The 23214-nt window shown below is 37.3% G+C and overlaps 1 long non-coding RNA gene across 1 annotated transcript in view; it reads right to left on the minus strand.

Moving 5' to 3' along the window:
• The window catches only part of LOC132106189 (uncharacterized), a 228828-nt gene that overhangs the window by 98691 nt on the left and 106923 nt on the right, over positions 1–23214 (minus strand). The window lies entirely within an intron of this gene.

Here is a 23214-nt window from a genome sequence, read left to right on the forward strand (position 1 = left end):
AGAAGAGCTATGCTGTAGGACGGATGGCAAGCCAAGCGAGTACGAGTTCGTGTTCATTCGTGTAATAAAATTAATTTTTTTTACTTGTATGTAAGCACAGTGCAGTGTTAATGTTAAAACTGTGTATTTACAATGTTAAAGTGGCTGACGACAATAAATATTCCTATTAGGAATAAAACTGCCTCGTTTTTTAACTGTGCAAAATGTCGGGAAGGCCGCAGGTTGTAAAATGTGTATTTACAACTTAACAGGTTGCCCAATCTCCTCACCGACACTCTTCCAAGCAAGGTCCTTTTTATTCCTGTCTCTAAAGAAATATGAACTTGTGTCATATAGCTCCGGGTGACTGCTCACTGATAATAACAGTCGTTCCTCCATGTTGAATGAGCGACTCCAGGTGGACTTGCCGCCACAACAGCAAGCAGGCTCCTGATTGGTTAATGCGGTGCGAATTGACACCAAAGTAAAAAAAAATTGAACTCGGGCATCAGACGCGAATTCGCATCCAACGCGTAAATGCACAAAAAGCACCATTCGCAACAGACACTCAATTCGCATCTACCTATCGAGACCTCCAGACGCGTGTAAACGCATCTTTACACTAACTTAACATTGAAATAATTCACGCCAGACGGACTATTTGCGTTTGGTGTGAACGCATTAGGGATACTATCCCTGTAATATACATTTTTAAAAATTAATATGAAATATATATGGATTTTCATATTTTTTAATTCATATGGAATATATATATATTTATTATTAAAATTGTACTCTAAATAATAAACTAAAACTTACAGTAGATGGCAGTAAATGTCTTAATAATAAGTAATTGAGATATTCATTTGATTAATTCAAATGGCTGATTCATTCAAGAATGAAGTAAATGGCTTGCATTATTTTTATTACTAATTAATTAGATTAATGCATTTTTTATTAGATTGTGCCTTGATTGTTATGATGATAGGACAGTGGAGATGGACATGACAGCAAATTTGGGTCGCCGGAGACACAACACGCTACTACAGGGAAATAAAATTAAAATGTTGTGTACCTAAAACTTCAATAAAAACTCTATTGTACTTAAATGTAAAAACGACTTTATTCAAATAAAGATTACGTTAAAATATATTGTGTTTTAACAGTAATTTATAATTAATTTAGTGATTCCTCTGTGAACCTCTAGAGGGAGCCTGAGTACCACTAGTGCTTCACGAACCACACTTTGAGAACCACTGGTTTAAGCTAATATTAGGTAGCTAGAGATGCTATCTCACGCATGACATCATGATGGTATTATTGATCTTCAGTAACTTACCTTCATAGTCATGAACACATTTAAAACACTTATAAAATTTGCCTTCACGACTCTATAGCTGTGCAGTAAAATTCACTTTAAAGATATACTTTTCATTCATGAATATGACATGAAAAAATGTGCCCTAGCGGAAAAAAAGTTTTAAGATGGAAATGACATTAAATTACCATTATAAATAGTAGATGGCAGCATAGGATCACTCATTAGCTCAGCTACCATTTTAACTCCAAATTTGTGTACTTTTATTGTACTGAAGTATAAAGTGTAGCAGATAAAGGAATCACAAAGTCTCATGTCATTTAATAAAAAAGAATATGCCCCGACACCAACAGCGTATAAGGAAAAATAACATTTACAATGTTACTGCAGGTTGTGCAACATACAATGAACAATGTACATCAGGGTAAGTTTAAGCAAACTACAAGTACTATTTGTTGGTAAAACAAATATGGTGAGTGTGATTTTCATATGCTATGATAATTTGAACAAATGTTTATTCTTATTGTAAAATAATGGAACACTTCTGGCTTCTTTTGGTTACTTTTAGACTGGATTTTGAAATTAAGTAAATTAAATCACACATAAGCCAAATGGTTGTAACTGCACTGGCACATCTGACACATTAACAAGAAAGAGTAGCAGTAGTTCCGGTAGCTCAGTAATGATTCAAGATTTACACCGGTGGAATTACAAATAAATTGTAATAGAGATTTTTATAAAGCCGACTCATCTCAAACTGCATTGATCTTTATCTGACAAAATGGTCTCTGGATTGAGAATGTGCCTTCCTACCTTCTGCCATCAACTAGTAAATCCTGTTTGTGGTTGACTTAAAGCTATTTGTTTTTGATTATGTGATGTGATATGATATGTCAAATTCCAACTTGTTTCACTATCTCAAAGAAAAGAAAACTGCACCCATCAAGCCAAGAATAACCTGCACTTTCTTATCCTTTTTTTTTCTGAACAACCAATGGGTGCCACCATGATAACTGGCTACTGTTTACTGAATCCTGTTTTGAATGTCCAGTCTAAATTAAACTGGTAAAACATGAATCATTGAGCACTTAAAAAAAAAAAAAAAAAAAAAAAAAAACAATTCAAGCAGCAATGCATGCTTACAACTTTTCGGGTTAGGGTTGGGTTAGAGGGTTAGGTTTTTCAGTGTAAAATGGTTTGTTCAGATGGCTCATTATGAAACACTTTATATTTTTAAACACTTTAAAAACAATTTATAAATTTGTAAAAAAAAAAAAAAAGGAATTAACCAAATTTAGTAATTAAGTTGCCTGCTTTACTAGCCAATTTTTTCTCTCTCTCTATTATTATTATTATTTCTATTTATCGTAATGCATAATGTGGGTGCAACTACTTTTTTAACATCACCAAACCTGTTGGGTGGCCTATAATTAAGCTAACAGCTTTAAGAATACATGCATATTAATTTATATAATTGTTTATGATAATTTCAATTCTAACTTATAAATTTTACATTTCAACTTAATTCTAAAAGACTAGAAACATGCTGTCACAGCCCATTGGACTTATGTTGTGTTTTCTTTCCCCATGTGTTTGCCCTTATTTGGTTCTGTTCCTGATCTCATTAGTTAATATTCAGCTCACCTGTTTGTCCCTTGTAAGTCAAGTGCTCTGTACCGATGACAATGAGCCTGTGAAAAGGGCAGCTTTTCCTGCTACTATTGCAGTATACATGCATATAAAAAAATTATTCAAAACAGAAAAACAACTTAAATAAGTAGTCATTTGGTAACAATGCAGAAACATAAGTATTTATCAAGTTCCGGACCCCATCCCCGTACATAAATGTTTTAATAACTAAAAAAAATTTTTAAATAAGGATTCAAAATAAGTAAAAAGGTTCCATACCTGATAGTAATACCAGTGAAAACATGGTTCTGGAGGAGATCATGCCTGTTTTATTGTAATTTATGCATAAAAATTAATCAAGCACATTTTCTGTCAAAAAATCAGGTTGACTTCAAATCCCGTCTTTCTCACCAGTTTATGTTTGGGGCTGTCTTTATATTTATTGCAAAATGTGGGTGGGATGTTCTATAAAATCACAAAACCTGTTGGGTCACCAAGCAGTGTGAGTTTGTTCAGCATAACTTTACGAAATAAAGATGTGATCTGTATAACACAACCTGTAGTAAAAGCATAAAGTAAGAGACAAGCTGTAAATTGGAGAATACATTAATGAATTTCTGTTAATCAGCTTTCCATTCAATTCCGACAGTAGCTTTTTATAAGAAAAAGGCAATGGATCTTTAAGTAAAATGAAGCAAGAAATATCAGGAAAAACGAGGGAATCGCGTAAAAGCACGACAAAATACAATTAGTCAGGAATGATTATATATATATATATAAACAAACAAATAACAAACCAATGTAACACACCAGCATGAAAACCAGAAAGACCTTTGCAAAAGGAAGTTTATTTCTTTCAAAACATATATTTTTTTTATGTTATACCAGGTGTAGTCTACCATTCTATGGTAAAATACAATACAGTTCAATAATAATAATACAGAGTATGTTCATAGAGGAATTTATGTCTGTGAGCCATGGTTATGTCCAAACAAATACAGAAATATATTATACTAGTTTAAACGTAGACTATGTTTGTGCAGTTGTAGTGTACGAGACCATCCAAAAAATATATTCACTGATCGCTTTAGAATGTGAACGGTTAACCTGTATTCAGTAGCAACATTTATCTAACCTATTCTCCTAAAATGGACCAGCATTTACAGAATTTTTGTTTGATATTAGCAGTACTAGACCCATTTATATATATATATATATTTTTTTTTTTTTATTGTACAATAATCTAACATTAGGTAATGAATGTTGTCTCAAATGTCATGGAAATGTTTTGATAAAAATATGTACGGACGCTGAAATTAACTTCTGAGTTCAGTTGGTTACCTTTAGACTGGAAAATTAAGTAAATTAAATCACACATAAGCCAAATGGTTGTAACTGCACTGGCACATCTGACACATTAACAAGAAAGAGTAGCAGTAGTTCCGGTAGCTCTGATAAATTCTGTCGCACAAATTGTCTCTTTACTTATTGCAAAAGATCATAAATACACAGTTGGCGGTTTCCACTGAAGTATTTGAAATCAACCTGAAATCTGTTTACTGGTCCTATTCTTTACCCATCTCAAATACACACAACATTTACACAATCATGCTTTGGGATTCCTATTGGTATTAAGACTTTGTATTTTACTTTGTACTAGAATATCTAGTAGATATTTATTTCTTTTATAGGCTGCAATTGGTTTGTGATTCTGTAAATGAGAAGTCTCTTTCAAAAATGTAGTGAAATTTTGTTTAGTAGCCCAATTTAGTTGTGTGCTTTGAGATGAGTAAAAAGTGACCAAAGGTAAAATTTTCTGTTCTGTATTTTGAGCTGGCAGTGCAGGTTTCTCAATGTAATCTTTGAATTCTCTCAAGACATTTCTCAAAAACGGTCTCGTATAACCTCTGTGTTTGAGTGCTTTAAATAAAGTTTTGACTGCTTTTAAAAATTCTTCTTTCTGTGAGCATATACAGTGGAATCTCAACAATTGGATTTTAAGTATCCCTTTGAAAGTGTGTCTTGGGTGAAAACTACTCCTACATAGTAGGCAATGTGTATCCGTCTCCTTAAAGTAGACCTTTATAGTCTAGTTGATTGCTCTGTTGAAATTTAGGTCCCTTATAAGTCACTACATCTAAAAAATTGACTTTCACTGTCCAACTCGTTTTATTTTAATAGATCCTTAATTTTGATTCAAGTGCTCAGTAAATTTCATAAAATCCTCTTTCGAGTACGTCCACACTCCCCAGCTGTCATCTAAGAATCTGAAATACGAAAACAGTTTAAGTGGTGCCGTAGCCAAAGCAGTCTCTTCCTAATGGGCCATGAAAGTATTAGCATATGAGGGTGCAAAGCATTTTCCCATCGCGGTTTCTTTTATTTGTAAGAAGCATTTCGAATGGAATTCAAAATCGTTTTTAGTCAAGTTGATTTTAAGTAACTTTAATAAATATTCATCTGGTCGTTTGCTTTCTGGGTATCTGCACATGCACCCCCGTACTGCTTCAAGGCCTGCTTTGGTTTCTATGTTTGTATAGAGACTATGTCAATTGTGAACAACAGTGAATCAGAAGGGATCCCGAGTCCCTGGGTCTTCTGTATAAAATCATAGATATCCTTTAACTTATGTTTCTGTATTTAAATGATATTCAATAAATTCTGCTATATTATATGTTTCGCAATTACAATCGGATACTATTGGTCTCCCTGGTTGGATCTTATCTGGAATACTCCAACTTTTATGTATTTTTGGGAATAAATAAAATCTTCTAGCTCTTGGTACTCCTGGGGCACATTTCACTAAAGCCCCTTTCACACTGCGATTCCGGCAAATACACGGGTAAAGTATTCCGGCAATTGTTCCCGGGTCGCTAGATTTTGCACTTTCATACTGCCAGTGATTACCCGGGATATGTGCGTGCTTTCACACACAACCCGTAAAGATCCCGTAACGACATGACATCAGGGCGTGACGTTTAATGTACGAGTCGAAGACGTTAGGCATGTTATACTTTCACTGAAGCAAGTGAACGATCTCGAAGTCAGAGTGGAAACTGAGGAACTATATGATCTCTGCTTCATTACAGTTTGCACATATTTTTTTGTCGCGCGATAACGTGCGTCATCACTAAGACACGGCATTAGATCTGGCTTTTGTTCATACAACGCTCGTCCCGGGATTGAACCCGGCAATGTTACTAGGCCCACGACCCGGGTTCAATGCCAGAATCAATCACGGGACGTGTTTGCTTTCACACAGAAGACGACCTGGCAATGTTCCGGCAATTTGCCGGGTCCGACGTGGAGTGTGAAAGGGGCTTAAGGAGGTTCAACCAACTCTGAGTTTAAACTTGAACTCTGAGTTGACTTACCCTGAGATGGAAAACTCTGAGTTTTCGGTTACAGAACAACTGGAATTAGTGGGTTTTATCAACTCTAAATTGACTGACTCTGAGTTAACCCTCTTGGCGCCACGGTCGAGTTTACTCGACAAGATGCGGCACTGAATAAAACAGCCGATTTTGTCAAATAGGGTGTCAAATTTCATGCGACCTCCCCTGCACCATATGACAGACATGTAATACTTCATCTCTGACTCAAAAAAACGTCATGCTTCTATACAAAATCTTCGAGCTAGAGCGCATTGAATCAGTGCGAACAAAAGCGAGCTAGTGTGAGAGTGAGCCATTTTATCAGAGCAATATTGTCAATGTCAGCGAGTATTGGCATTAGATTATTATTATTATCATTATTATCTAATGGCATCAATAAAGCTTCAATAAATCCGCAATGAAATGTTGGGACTTCCATTCGCGGACACTGATTCTGAAGGGGAATATCTGCATTCAGAAGCTGACGGTGATACTGAAAGTGAAAGTAGCCCTTCACCAAGCACAAACGGTGAATCCTTTGCCCAATGTAGATGGTCCTTTGCCAAATGTCAGAGGTGTGAACAATGTTTGCCGGGGTCGGAGTGTTCATCACGAAATTAGCAGGCGTCTTATTGTTGCGGGGACGAGGTGGGAGATTTTTACCACGCTAGACATGTATATTTGTCTTCTGACCGCGCCTCTCCACAATCGCGGCGACAGTATTATAGTGGAGGCTTTGTCTAATGCCACTGGGTATGTTAGACGAGGTCAAAGTATTCATAGGACAGTTAGGAGGCAAGGTGGGGAGTCGCAATGACACTGACAGTAGTCTGAGCTGTGCACTCTCGGCGCACGCCCGAGGCAGATCTGGCCGCGCAGCTCATTGCAGGAGCAGAGGCGATGTGACATGGGGCATAGCTTTTGAACTAAACAGGTCTTGTCTACTTGTGTTTGTGTGTCATATGAATAATATATATGTTTTATCATTTAAACATGTGACTTAAAAATTCTATAATTCAAGATGGCCACCCCCATATGACGTCATAATATGCAAATTAAATGGGAAAAATGTAATCCCTACAGAAACATTGGGTCATCCTTAATATTTTTATAATTGACAGAAAGTCTCTATTGAAGTCTCTACTGAAATTAAGATGTCAAAATCTAACGTTTAAGGAAAAAACCTCTGGCGCCTAAAGGGTTAATCGTGTGCACCACAACTATAAAAAGCCATTATCAATGGAGCGCTGATATTACGATTCACCATGGCAACAGCTCCCGCCAAAAAACCGTCTGCATACTTCAGACTCGATACAAATGTATTTCTTCTCAGTGTTATAATATCACAGGTGAAAACTGGCAGAACGTTAGATTAATGAACTAATAGTTAATAATTTTATGGTATCTCATGGGTAAAAAAAATATATAAAATAATAATATTAATAATAATATTTTAAGTGCATTTTTCTTATTTTACAAATGATCTGCCAATAGAGTAAGAAAAATATGTCTATATTTATAAAAATGTGTCTATTTACACTAAGTGGAATTAACATATTTTCTTAGCGATATATCCTATTTACAGTAGGATAAGTGCAAGTAGCTCTAGATGCTATTTACAGAAAAAAATGTACAGTGAAAATCGTGATATATTCTATTTACCATGTAAACGTAGCAGTTCTTTGCAACAGACTAAGTGTAAATAATAATTAGATGCTAGTTATACTTTATACTGGCAGATACATTTGCACCTCAGTGTTGTTGTACATTAACAGGATGCAATAATAACAGATTGTAAATGATTATATTTATTACAATTATAAATAGTTGTATCATTATTAAACACTCGTTGGGCACTTTACTTCCACTTTTAGAACATTTTGTTCATTTTTATTGAAAATAAATTCTAATGTGACGTGATGGGAAAAGTGTGAAGAACAAGGTCGGCAAAAGCCGGACTCTAACCCAATCAATCGCGTTACAAGCTAGTTTTCCGTGCCCAAAACATTACTGCCTACACCATTGAAGCCATTATTCACATGTGTCGTATATAACCTTATGTGTTGATGGAGGGCGGAGCTACAGTAGATTTGCACTCAGTAATAGATACTCAGAATAATCTTTTTTCCATTTGCATTAAGATTATTTTTATTACCACAGTGCCATGTAATTTTACTTAAGTAAAATGCACTTAATTTAGATTCCCCAGGAAACAAGACTAAGGCCCAATTCCAATTCTACCCCTTAGCCCTTCCCCTACGTTTCGCGCGTTCACATGAAGGGGAAGGGCCAGATAGCCCTTCAAACGAAGATTTTTCGGGACCACACTTCAAACGAAGGGGTATGAATTATCTTGGCAACATGGCTGCTACAGCGAACAAAAAGACACATAAATGTAAGCTTTTTTGGCATAAAGCTTTTAACGAAAAGTAATCATTTGTTTTATGTTACATTCAATTGTGAGTTCATATTAACGGTCATGTTACTCAAAGAAATGTTTGCAAAAAATCGCTCATATTTGCTAACGTCATATCATTACAGACCGCATGATAGTGCCACAGCATATGTCTGATCAGGGCGATAACTGCTGTAGACATTGATGGGGGCTAACCCCCCAATAATTAGAAATCGCTAAACCATTTTCTCAAATATTGCCTAATCGAGAGAGAGAGAGAGAGCGAGAGAGAAATGAAAGTTTTGTGTCTGTGCGTTTTTTCTTTTTATCTTACTATCACTCTCTGTTTTTTAAAGTGGTAAAATATAACTTAATTCACACCATATTTCTGATATTATCGATCAATCTTATCAGATTAACTTTGATCGTTCACTTTTATTTTATTTCCGTGAGTGCAGTACACCTGCAAAGCGTTAGCACTCGTTAGCTTGTCATTAGCGTCTTCATTCGAACCTATCGCTGTTTTCTTTTCTCCTCTCCCTCGCTCCAGTTTTTCACAAGTTCATCAAACAACCGCAGTAAGAATTTATCAAGCACGGTGAGTAATGGCTTCTCCTATCATTGTTTCTTGCACCTCTTGCCACATGTACAGTTTATCTATCTCTGTCGCTGATGAGGGATTCACATGTGATAAATGCAGGGAAATAGTTAGGCTGACAGAGAAGATTTCAGAATTAGAGACACGCATCCAAACTTTAATTGAGGATAGTAAAAATGTTAGGGCTCTAGATACGGTTTTGGATGCGTCTAGCTCAGGGATTCCTGTACATTGTTCGGTTCCGGAAACAGAGCCCCAGCAGCAGGGCAACTGGGTGACGGTGAGGCAGCGTAGTCGTGGGTCAAAACACCACTCTTCTGTTCCGATCAAAACATTAAACAGGTTCTCCCCACTCAGTGATGCACCCACTGAGAAACCTGATGAAAGTGCTCTAGTTATTGGTGATTCTATTGTACGGAACGTGAATATAGAGACACCAGCCACCATAGTCAAATGTTTACCGGGAGCCAGAGCGCCTGACATCTTGGCAAATTTAAAAGTGCTGGCTAATGCTAAACGTAAATACAGTAAGATTGTTATTCATGCCGGCGCTAATGATGTTCGACTTCGCCAGTCGGAGATCACTAAAAATAACATTAAAGAGGTGTGTGAACTTGCAAGCACGATGTCAGACACTGTAATATGCTCTGGTCCCCTCCCTGCTTACCGTGGTGATGAGATGCATAGCAGATTGTCATCACTCAATGGCTGGATGTCTAAGTGGTGCCCACAGAATAACATAGGTTTCATAGACAATTGGACGAGCTTTTGGGGCAGACCTGACCTGTTTAAAAGAGATGGTCTTCATCCCTCCTGGGGTGGCGCCACTCTTCTCTCTAGAAATATGGCAAATAGTCTTAGTGTTTATACTTGACTAACTGGGGCCCAGGTCAGGAAGCAGACAGACTGGCTAAACTGACCGTCTGGCTAGCTGCCTCCCGTCACAGAGGTCAGTTAATTCTCAGCACATAGAGACTTTTTCACCTAGATATCACACTATAGAGACTGTGTCTGTTCCCCGAACTAGAAAAAACAAAAAACGTCCAAACCAAGTTAAGATTAACAATTTAATTGAGGTTCAACAAATAAAAAACAGAAGCAATATGGATAAACAAATGATAAAGCTTGGCTTATTGAATATCAGATCCCTTTCTACGAAAACACTTTTTGTAAATAATATGATCACTGATCATAATATAGATGTACTCTGTTTGACAGAAACCTGGCTAAAACCTGATGATTACATTATTTTAAATGAGTCCACCCCCCAAGATTACTGTTATAAACATGAGCCACGTCTAAAAGGCAAAGGTGGAGGTGTTGCTTCAATTTATAACAACGTTTTCAGGATTTCTCAGAGGGCAGGCTACAAGTATAACTCGTTTGAAGTAATGGTACTTCATATAACAATATCAAAAGAAACAAATGTTAATGATAAATCCCCTGTTATGTTTGTACTGGCTAATGTATACAGGCCACCAGGGCACCATACAGACTTTATTAAAGAGTTTGGTGATTTTACATCCGAGTTAGTTCTGGCTGCAGATAAAGTTTTAATAGTTGGTGATTTTAATATCCATGTTGATAATGAAAACGATGCATTGGGATCAGCATTTATAGACATTCTGAACTCTATTGGTGTTAGACAACATGTTTCAGGACCTACTCATTGTCGAAATCATACTCTAGATTTAATACTGTCACATGGAATTGATGTTGATGGTGTTGAAATTATTCAGCCAAGTGATGATATCTCAGATCATTATTTAGTTCTTTGCAAAATTCATATAGCCAAAATTGTAAATTCTACTTCTTGTTACAAGTATGGAAGAACCATCACTTCTAACACAAAAGACTGCTTTTTAAGTTATCTTCCTGATGTATCCAAATTCCTTAGCATATCCAAAACCTCAGAACAACTTGATGATGTAACAGAAACTATGGACTCTCTCTTTTCTAGCACTTTAAATAAAGTTGCTCCTTTACGCTTAAGGAAGGTTAAGTAAAACAGTTTGACACCATGGTATAATGAGCATACTCGCACCCTAAAGAGAGCAGCCCGAAAAATGGAGCGCAGCTGGAGGAAAACAAAACTAGAGGTATTTCATATTGCTTGGCGGGAAAGTAACATATCCTACAGAAAAGCATTAAAAACTGCTAGATCCGATTACTTTTCTTCTCTTTTAGAAGAAAACAAACATAACCCCAGGTATTTATTCAATACAGTGGCTAAATTAACGAAAAATAAAGCCTCAACAAGTGTTGACATTTCCCAACACCACAGCAGTAATGAGTTTATGAACTACTTTACTTCTAAAAATCGATACTATTAGAGATAAAATTGCAACCATTCAGCCGTCAGCTACAGTATCACATCAGACAGTGCACTATAGACCCCCTGAGGAACAGTTCCACTCATTCTCTACCATAGGAGAGGAAGAATTGTATAAACTTGTTAAATCATCTAAACCAACAACATGTATGTTAGACCCTATACCATCTAAGCTCCTGAAAGAGGTGCTTCCAGAAGTCATAGATCCTCTTCTGACTATTATTAATTCCTCATTGTCATTAGGACATGTCCCCAAAACCTTCAAACTGGCTGTTATTAAGCCTCTCATCAAAAAACCACAACTTGACCCCAAAGAACTAGTTAATTATAGACCAATCTCGAATATCCCTTTTCTGTCCAAGATACTAGAAAAGGTGGTATCCACACAATTATATTCCTTCTTAGAGAAAAATGGTATATGTGAGGATTTCCAGTCAGGATTTAGACCGTATCATAGTACTGAGACTGCTCTTCTTAGAGTTACAAATGATCTGCTCTTATCATCTGATCGTGGGTGTATCTCTCTATTAGTTTTATTGGATCTTAGTGCTGCGTTTGACACAATTGACCACAACATTCTTTTGCATAGACTTGAATACTTTGTTGGCATCAGTGGAAGTGCATTAGCATGGTTTATATCGTACTTATATGACCGCCATCAGTTCGTAGCAGTGAATGAAGATGTATCCTATCGATCACAAGTGCAGTATGGAGTACCTCAAGGCTCAGTACTAGGGCCGCTACTCTTCACGCTTTATATGTTACCCTTGGGAGATATCATCAGGAAACATGGTGTTAGCTTTCACTGTTATGCTGATGATACTCAGCTCTATATTTCTTCGCAGCCCGGTGAAACACACCAATTTGAAAAACTAATGGATTGCATAGTCAATATAAAAAACTGGATGACGAGTAATTTCTTACTGCTAAATTCTGAAAAAACAGAGGTGTTAATTATAGGACCTAAAAACTCTGCTTGTAATAACCTAGAACACTGTCTAAGACTTGATGGTTGCTCTGTCAATTCTTCGTCATCAGTTAGGAACCTAGGTGTGCTACTTGATCGCAATCTTTCCTTAGAAAGCCACGTTTCTAGCATTTGTAAAACTGCATTTTTCCATCTCAAAAATATATCTAAATTACGGCCTATGCTCTCAATGTCAAATGCAGAAATGTTAATCCATACATTTATGACCTCAAGGTTAGATTATTGTAATGCTTTATTGGGTGGTTGTTCTGCACGCTTAGTAAACAAACTACAGCTAGTCCAAAATGCAGCAGCAAGAGTTCTTACTAGAACCAGGAAGTATGACCACATTAGCCCGGTCCTGTCAACACTGCACTGGCTCCCTATCAAGCATCGCATAGATTTTAAAATATTGCTTATTACATATAAAGCCCTGAATGGTTTAGCACCTCAGTATTTGAATGAGGTCCTTTTACATTATAATCCTCTACGTCCGCTACGTTCTCAAAACTCAGGCAATTTGATAATACCTAGAATATCAAAATCAACTGCAGGCGGCAGATCCTTTTCCTATTTGGCGCCCAAACTCTGGAATAACCTACCTAACATTGTTCGGGAGGCAGACACACTCTTGCAGTTTAAATCTAGATTAAAGACCCATCTCTTTAACCTGGCATACACATAACATACTAATATGCTTTTATTATCCAAATCCGTTAAAGGATTTTTAGGCTGCATTAATTAGGTAAACCGGAACCGGAAACACTTCCCATAACAACCTATGTACTTGCTACATCATTAGAAGAATGGCATCTACGCTAATATTTGTCTGTTTCTCTCTCATTCCGAGGTCACCGTGGCCACCAGATCCAGTCTGTGTCCAGATCAGAGGGTCACTGCAGTCACCCGGATCCAGTACGTATCCAGACCAGATGCTGGATCAGCACCTAGAAAGGACCTCTACATCCCTGAAAGACAGCGGAGACCAGGACAACTAGAGCCCCAGATACAGATCCCCTGTAAAGACCTTGTCTCAGAGGAGCACCAGGACAAGACCACAGGAAACAGATGATTCTTCTGCACAATCTGACTTTGCTGCAGCCTGGAATTGAACTACTGGTTTCGTCTGGTCAGAGGAGAACTGGCCCCCCAACTGAGCCTGGTTTCTCCCAAGGTTTTTTTCTCCATTCTGTCACCGATGGAGTTTCGGTTCCTTGCCGCTGTCGCCTCTGGCTTGCTTAGTTGGGGACACTTCATCTACAGCGATATCGTTGACTTGATTGCAAATAAATGCACAGACACTATTTAACTGAACAGAGATGACATAACTGAATCCAATGATGAACTGCCTTTAACTATCATTTTTGCATTATTGACACTGTTTTCCTAATGAATGTTGTTCAGTTGCTTTGACGCAATGTATTTTGTTTAAAGCGCTATATAAATAAAGGTGACATTGACATTGACATAGTGAGTTTACTTAAAAACAGCGATTGTATCCTCTCGTCACTGGAAATTTAATGTAGCGATTCAGTTTTTAAACTGTATTTAATAAAAGTTGTGGGGCAGCGTTGACAAGTTTATTAACTCCTTGATGTGTGAGCTGTGCGATTTCCAATATGCGTGCATGTGTGTGTGTGTGTGTGTGTCAGTAAGCACCTCATTAATACAGAACGATAATTAAAGGCTCTAATGCACACCAGCACACCAGTATATGTGTGTATTGTAAGAGCTAGACAACGAATGATGATATGTGACGGCATAGTAGTGTTGTCTCAATCCTTAGGAGAATATTTTCTCCCCTACCCCTTGACACTCTGTTTCAAGGGACAAGGTGAAGGGGTAGGCGGAGGGGTAGGGGAAGGGGGAGGGGAAGGGGAAGGGGTATAAAATAGAATTGGGATTGGGCCTAAGTACCTTATATAATTTTCTTATATAGAAAACCAATCTTTATTTAATTTTATTAATATTTGTATTTGGGGGGGGGGGGGGCAGTAAGAAGAGCATTTTTCCAGCGTGTATCAATGAAGTGTTTAAAAAGGGGGAGGAGACCAAAAGAAACTCTGGGTTTACCAAAGAAAACCTGTTCCTGACCAGGTTAGGTTCATAGAGTAAGTTACCATGGTAACTGACTCTGAGTATAAGTTAGCTCTCTTTCAGAAATGGGCTTGACTTACCCTGCTTTCTCAGGTTTGACAAACCTCCCATTGTGAAACAGAAAACTTAAAGTTTCCCTCATTTCAGGGTTAACATACTCAGAGTTTTCACTTAACCTCCTTTGTGAAACAGGCCCCGGGATCCAGCAGGTATTCCTTCTGTTTACTGCTGATAACTTTTCCATACAGATCTTCTAGGATCTCTTTAACTTCTATCTGGGTATGTGGATATATAGACTCTACTAGAGGGCTATATATAATGTTCAATATTCTGTAGCTGTCTCATGCCTTCCAAAATATAATTGTTCCTGCTCATAATTACAACTGTGTTGCCTTTATCGGCCGGTTTATTACTATCCTTTTGTTTTTCTTTAATGAACTCAGCGCTCTTTCTTCAATGGTGGTCAGATTGGGGATTTCATTTCTTTCCCAGTGTAAATGTTTAAATGCCTCTAAATCAGCTTCCACAATTTCCGTGATCTGTTGGGGTAGACTGGCGAGAGGGGGGGAGTCCAATCTGAACCACCAGTGAACAGTTTCTTATCTTTTTCCTTCAAAGGCAGCTTCAAACTTAAGCCATCTATGGTATTTCTGAAGGCCTGGGAATAATTCAGCTCTTTTTTTCGGTGCAGGAACAAAGACTATAAGACTGCTGTTTGATCATCTGAGAGACTGAGTGATGGTGCTAAATTCACTATTAATTTCTCAGTGCCATCCCTCGGCCTGATGTTCACAAGAAGTTTAATCGATCTAGCCAATGGGTTAGCAATGCTTTTGCTGTTCCAGTGGTCCAGTGTATACAATCCTCCTCCACCTCTAAATCCTCCTTGGGAAGCTCTTCAATGGAGACCAATGTGTCCCTTATATATTTGTTAATCTTTTCTAAGTGGACCTGAATTTCATGTTCATGTTCAATTTCTTGTTACCTGTTCATCCAAGGGTAGATTTTCCAAGAAGTTGGCCAACAGGAAATACAAATCTGTGTGTGGCAATCAGTTTCTCGCCATTCTGTATGTTCTATTTATCTCTTAAATGGTTAGCTCAATACATCTCTGTGCTTGGTGTGGCGGGGTGAAGGACACAACACGAGGATGCAGTAAAGTTCCCTGGAGGGTGGATTTTATTAATGAAAAGGTGGTGAAAGGGGGTTGGCATGAGGCAGTTTGGTGCTCAGCTTCCTCTTCAATTGGTGCACTGTGGGTCTGAGCTCTCCTGTGTGCAGTTGGGCTGGCGGTCACACACTGCTCTCTGTAGCCACAATAGAATATGGTGTTAGCCAAGTCTAGTGAAGACATCTCTCACCTATGCATTCATCTGCTGGGTTTATGTAGCCAGAGCTTGATGGGGCGCAGGTGTGGCCGCTCAGCCCATGACAAGCTGGTGCAGGTGTGACTGCTCGGTTTCCAGGGCGACGCTGATGAGAGCTCGGGACACGTGTCACATTGGTTATTAATCCCCAGAGAAAACATCAGCAACTCAGACTCTGTTGTTATGGTGGCCTTTTCCATCAAGTTGCCCATGTGTTGAAATTTCGTTCCTGGGAAACAATCTGCATGATTAAAGGTGGAGATTCTGCCCACATTAAAGCCCCCAATGATGACATATTTTCTTTTGAGGTTTAGACTCCAATCTTGGGTCTTTTTGGTGGTATGAATATGTTTACTGGGTCTGCCCATCGATCTCGTGGTTTCTGGTATCCCAGGAAGCACTTGTTCAAACGCGGTCAAATTCTGTCTCTTTTTCTAACCTGGTTGCCTCATCTATCTGTCCTATTTCATCCGCATTCTCCTCTAAAACCTTGTGAGTGCAGAATTCGGAGCGATACTAGTTAGTGAACCTTCATTAGATTCCTCTGAGAATAAGACAGGTGAAGACATCCAAGGGAATGTCGTGCAGGCACCGGCGGTTGATGTATTTGAGCTACTGTGATCACTGGTATCTCTTACAGTGTTTTCCTGTGCTACTGTTTCACTTACACTCTCTCTTGCAGTGATCTCTCCATCTTTGATGTTGTTAGCTCCCTCCATTGTTGGAGGTCGAGCCTGTTTTGCTGTATTTATTTCACCACTGGGTAGCTCAGTTATCTCATTTTCTTCCTCCAGCAGCAATCTTTGGTATATTCTGCGGGGTGTTCTTTGCTCCAGGGGTGCTTGTGACCTGACAGGCGTGGTACTATGTCACGAGGTTCTAAATGTGGGAAATCATGTTTATCAAATGACCACTCTCCTCTAACCCTATTTGTCTGTGGAGACCTTTGTTCCACCAGAATGGGCGAGGTCTGTGCGTTCACTGTTTCTCTCTGTATTACTTCTATAATTTTATCCCGTATACATGTGTCAGTGATTGTGCTCATGGCAGCTCGAACATTGTGTCTCTTTGTGGTCATGTGTGCCAGAAACATTGCTTCAGTTTTCTCAAATACCTCCGCTGTGATTTTATTTCTATAGTTCTTTCTGGCCCAGTTACATGCCACTTCGAAAGCCTGTTTCCATTCGTCCTGATCTGTTCTCTCTTTCAGTTCTATGATTGCTCGATCTATGTCTTTCTTGTAATGTTCCTCTAAAAATCACTTGTGTGTTATACACCCAATTTTTTCCATTCCCCTCCAACAACTCTGCAGATCTTGTTGGGGCTGCTGGTTTCACTGTGTTAATCAAGAGTTCTGTTTCGTGGTATTGTTCGTGACTTTAGTAGTGATTTTTTTTGTAAGTGATGTACAGTGCATGTGAGTTCATACATAAGCTTTAACGTAAATTTGAGCTTATGAGATTGTGGTGTGTACACTGAGTCTCCATTATGTTTTGACTGTTTGAAGTATCTTTGATGCCCCCCATGTCTTCCTCTTCCAGGGGGGACGCGGTTTTCTCTATCCCTATTTATGTGGTGTGTGTTGTAGTTGTATGTGTTGCTGTTTTTTCTGTTACCAACCGCTGTTGGTGCCCTTGAATCTAAGATGGAAGCAGTAGCGGAGTCTGAATAAACATCTCTGTGTCTTCTTGTTTGTGCTGTAGGCCACTCCGGCTCTACATACTCTTCTTCCTGTCTTACATATTCATAATATATCTTTTGATCCTCCACACGTTGTGTGAGATCATCACATCTGGTTTGATCAGCAAATCTATTTCTACTGTGGTTACTATTACAATGTGTACCTAGGTGGTGGGTCCTCGTCAAAATCTTAGCGTCTGATGATTTTTGACCTCGAGGAGGTGCCCACCATGTGAATTTATTCACTTTTGTGGCCCTTTCTGTTTTTCATTTTATTCTGAGTAATTGGTTCATGTGTGAACTCATTTCTTTCTCCATTGTTCTAATCTGTTTTCTAAAGTCAAAATCTGTATTTCTGAAATCCTGATTAGTTCTTCTGTTGTCAAGATCTGTTTCTCTGAAGTCACATTCGGTATGAATGAAGTCAAAAATAGTACGGAGGCATCTTTTGCCTCTACCTTCATTTCTGCTCCATCCTTGTGAATAGGTCGCCCGTATCCCAAGCGGTGAGAATTATATTTAAATTCTCTAAATGAGCGATCCCTGTCCTCAAACCGCCTTGGGAAGTGAGAAGTGCCAGCACAGTTGTGTGTAATGAAATTTCTGTTGTGATTATCTCTCGTGGTCAGCTGGATGTTCATTTAAACTTCTCCTCGTTCCCTATGTGCTCTGTATCCGGTCATATCAGCTGATTACACATTCAAAAATCAAAACTGAATGACACCTAGTGAACTCATGACGTTTTGAAGCAAAAATAGCTTCTTCTTCAGGCAGTGTATCACTACAGCGTCGTTAAAGCAAAAATGTATACATTTGTTAAAAAAAGAATTAACCAAATTTAGTAATTAAGTTGTCTGTTTTACTAGCCAATTAATTTTTTTTTCTCTCTCTCTTTATCTTTTTTTAATTCTATTTATTTTATTTTTAACGTCACAAAACCTGTTATGTGGCCTGTAATTAAGCTACCAGCTTAAAGAATACATGCAATCTTTTTTTCTTCAGCCACTTCCCATTCAGTTTCTATAGCATTTTATATTTTTACAAAATGCATCATGATCTTTATAATTGTTTATGATGATTTCAAACAAATTTTATACTTCAACATAATTCTAAAAGACAAGAAGCATGCTGTCACACCCCATTGGACTTGTGTTGTGTTTTCTTTCCCCATGTGCTCTGTTGATGCCAGTTCCTGTTTGCCCTTATTTGGTTCTGTTCCTGATCTCATTAGTTAATACTCAGCTCACCTGTTTGTCCCTTGTCAGTCAAACTACTTAAGTTCCCCTCTCTGTACTGGTTTTTGTGTATTTTGTGCTCTGTACTGATACTGTACTGTATCTGAAATTGCATACTCAATGAGTAAGTACATAATTTCAATAAGTACTTACTTAACGAGCGCTAAAAGAGTATGTACTCTACAGCCAAATCTCATTTTAGTATGAATGTGATCTGCCATGCTTATGTTATCATGTGACCGATGACGTTATAACAAGTGCAACAACTTCAAAGTTATGACTGACTGCGACCGGTTTAATATCTACTATCTGTAAATATTTTAATGTTGATGCAATTTGCTCCTTTTGTGGTCTTGTTGAAGCTGCTCAAAGATCTCGCCTTTGGAGAAGATTGTTTATTTTTATTCTTGAAAAATGTAAGTATTACTACTTGCAAATTAAGATTACCTCAGAAAGCATTTCTAGCACACCCCAACACTTATCAACAATAATAACGATAAATGGTGATTAATAATATCTTTTTTTGTAAAACAAATTGTCATTTGTTTTTTTTCATATGCATTTAAATTTTTTTCATATCCTATGCATGACTTCACACTAGACAAATGCAGTCAAGATGAATACATCTAAATAATCAGTCAAGTAATGAATGAGTGCATGTGTTAATGAAACAATTAGGCTATATTTAATTTACTGACAACAACAGGAGACATGAATAAATAAAAGAGGATGAGGAAGACCATGATGAAGACCCTGAACACGAGCAGGAGAACCTGTGCGGGACAATCTGAATCTGATCGTGATGAGATAGAGACATCAAGTCCTTTTCTGAATGCACAGAGAGGATGAGGAAGACCATGATGAAGACCCTGAACCACACAGCCCTGAACAAGAGCAGGAGAACATGTGCTGCTGTATCTACTCCAAACATCTGTGCCACCACTATCTGGAAAACCTTTACACAGAGTAAAACGCTTTATATCATGTTGTCAGCATTCTATTTATTGCTGAATTTAATTTCATATTTTTACAACTGCACGTTAATTTGATAAAGCTTCATTACTGCTCTGGTGTAGTGAAGTGGACTGGTGAGCAGAAGGTTGCTGGATCAATCTCCACCGGTGTGTCTTTACTCCCGGTGACTCCAGAGGGATTGAGGTCCTGTAATAACAGCACTGTAAGTCACTTCAGATAAAAGTGTCTGACAAATTAATACACGTAAATGTGATTTTTTTGTAAATGCTTTTTTGTGTCTTGGGCACAAACGCTCAATAAAAGCTTTTTTCTTCAAGGTGGTACTATAATATTAATACATGCATATATTTCATACAGTCCTATTTGGGGCATTAAAGGGTTAGTTCATCTAAACATATAAATTCAGTCATTAATTACCTGCCTCTGTTCTGTTCAATCCTTTGTCCAAACACAAAAAGTCTCTTCTGCTGGTTTGTGTTCATACAGTATCAATGGAGTCTGACTTTCAGATTCTTCATGACATTATTTGATGATGCTTTAGAAGCTTCTGAAACTCCGGTTTCATTGACTGATGTTGTATGAACAGAAACCAGCAGAAGATTTTATGAAGAGACCACAGCAGCATCTGGTCCTGATGAGAAAACAAGAGGAGATGCAGTGATGGAGTGTTTTATCCATGACACTCAATCATTTCCAGGATGCTGCTGTGGACTTCTCAATCCTCAGAGCATACAGCAGTCATTTCAGATCCTGCAAAGATGCACAAACACAAAACAAAAGCAGTCATTTTAACAGCACAGTGTCATTTCATTTCTGTATTAGAAGTAACAGAATGATCTTACTTTATATTTTGGTTTCAGATTTTCCTTTTTCCACAAATGCCACTGTCACCTGCTCCACCACAAAAGATCTGCATCAAATGAACAGCAATCAAGAATCAGAAAAGTGCTGTAATAACTGTTTGGAATTACAATAATTTAATTAAACTACAACTTAGGATTTAAAAGATGTTTTACTGACGTCTGTAGTGATGGCAGCATTCCTTCATCAGTCTCTCTTCACCAGATAAACACACGTGTCTCATCTGTCCCTGTAAAATTAGACAAGAGTCAGTCTTCTCTGTGATTTATCTGTGATATACTGCATTCACATGTTGAGCTAGATGCTGATGTGTTCACTCACTTTTTATCCAACACAAGAGCTCCACAATTTATCAACAATACTAATGGTCAAATTAAACAGATAACGTATGTTTACTTAATGTAGTTTTTTTTTAATTTGCTTTACTTACATTCATCTAAAGCAGAGTAGACAGTGAATTCTACATAATAACTCACACATCTGCACACACATCACATTTGCTAACCTGCAATTCTCTCAGAACATTTTCCTGTCTCACATTAAATAGACATTTACTCTTTAAGATGTATATGGCTTTTGTAAATCCACTTTGGAGACGTACATGTGCTTACTGAAGCTCCGCTGTTCGCTATAGATATTTTTTTTTTTACAAATATACTGTAATGTTACTGGCTAGCGTCTTTACACCTTAACAAATCAACAGTTTACTCTACAGTAGCTCAACAAATACGATTTTATCACATGGGAACCGTGTTTTGTTTTATAATACTCACCTTTGTAAACACCCTCGTCGCTGCTGTCCTTCACATTTAATGACGACGTATCCTCTCGCGTGGCATCCTGGGATTGAAAAGCATCCATCGATGAACCCTTCAGAATCTGGGCTGAAGCAGTAGGACATCCGGGAATTTCTCTTTTATGAATACTGAGGTTTTCAAACCTACTTATTTCTTCACAAACTCTTTTCCCTACTATATAGTAGGTGAGTAGGCATATTAAAATGCAAATTAAGTATACGTATGTCCAACTCTCGCCTACTCTTTTATGAACACAAAAGATTCAAACACACTCAATCGCTCGCCTACTGCTTTTCCATACTATATAGTAGGGAAGTATGCCATTTCAGATGCAGCCAGCGAGACAACTTTTCCTTCTACTATTGCAGTACACACACATGCAAAAAAAAAAAAATCAAACCAGAAAAACAACCTTTAATATGTAATAATTTATGATAAGAAACATAATTATTTATCAAGTTCCCGACCCCATCCCCCCACATATACCAAGATAAGGATTTAAAATAAGTAAAAGGGTTCAATTTTTTTCCATTTTCATGTTTTATTGTAATTTATGCATAAAAAAAGTAATTACTTTACTGAAAGCACTGTTTTTGTCAAAAATTTTCGTTGACTTCAAATCCCGTTTTGCTCACCAGTTTATGTTTGGGGCTGTCTTTATATTTATTGCAAAATGTGGGTGGGATGTTCTATAAAATCACAAAACCTGTTGGGTCACCAAGTTTGTTCAGCATAACTTTACGAAATAAAGATCTGTATAACACAATTACACAATTTCTGTTAATCAGCTTTCCATTCAATTTCTACACTAGCTTTTCATTTAAAAAAGGCAATGGATCTTTAAGTAAAGAAAATATCACGAAAAAATAAAACTAGAAATATCACGAAAAACAAGAGAATCATGACAAAGCACAAGACAAAATGCAATTAATCATGAATATATATATTTATATATATATATTCAACAAACCAAAGTAACACACCCACATGAAAACCAGAAAGACAAAAGGAAGTTTATTTATTTAAAAAAAAAAAAAAAAAAGAATAATATACTAGCTTAAACGTAGACTATGTTTGTGCAGTTGTAGTGTACGAGACCATCCAAAAAATATATTCACTGATCGCTTTAGAATGTGAACGGTTAACCTGTATTCAGTAGCAACATTTATCTAACCTATTCTCCTAAAATGGACCAGCATTTACAGAATTTTTGTTTGATATTTGCAGTACTAGACCCATTTTATTTATATATATATATATATATATATATATACATACATGCATACATACATATATATATATATATATATATATATATATATATATATATATATACTTTTTTTTTTTATAGCAACAACATTGCTGTTTATCTCACCAAACTTTTACATTATTTTCACAGTTATTTTCTACTGGTCTGTAAATTCTTATTTCATTAATTTTTACTAAATGTTCAGGCTGAATGTGCCAGAGAGTTTAAACAAACCCTGTGAGTTCAAATTTACTGACTACTACATGAAAACTAAAAGTGAGGAACACGTGATAGAATCGTATACGAACCATTGATTATCTCAGTCTTAATCTTTAATCAAACACGCCTGTATATGTATGAC

This window comes from Carassius carassius, chromosome 26 (genome assembly GCF_963082965.1).
Source record: "Carassius carassius chromosome 26, fCarCar2.1, whole genome shotgun sequence".
Taxonomy (NCBI): domain Eukaryota; kingdom Metazoa; phylum Chordata; class Actinopteri; order Cypriniformes; family Cyprinidae; genus Carassius; species Carassius carassius.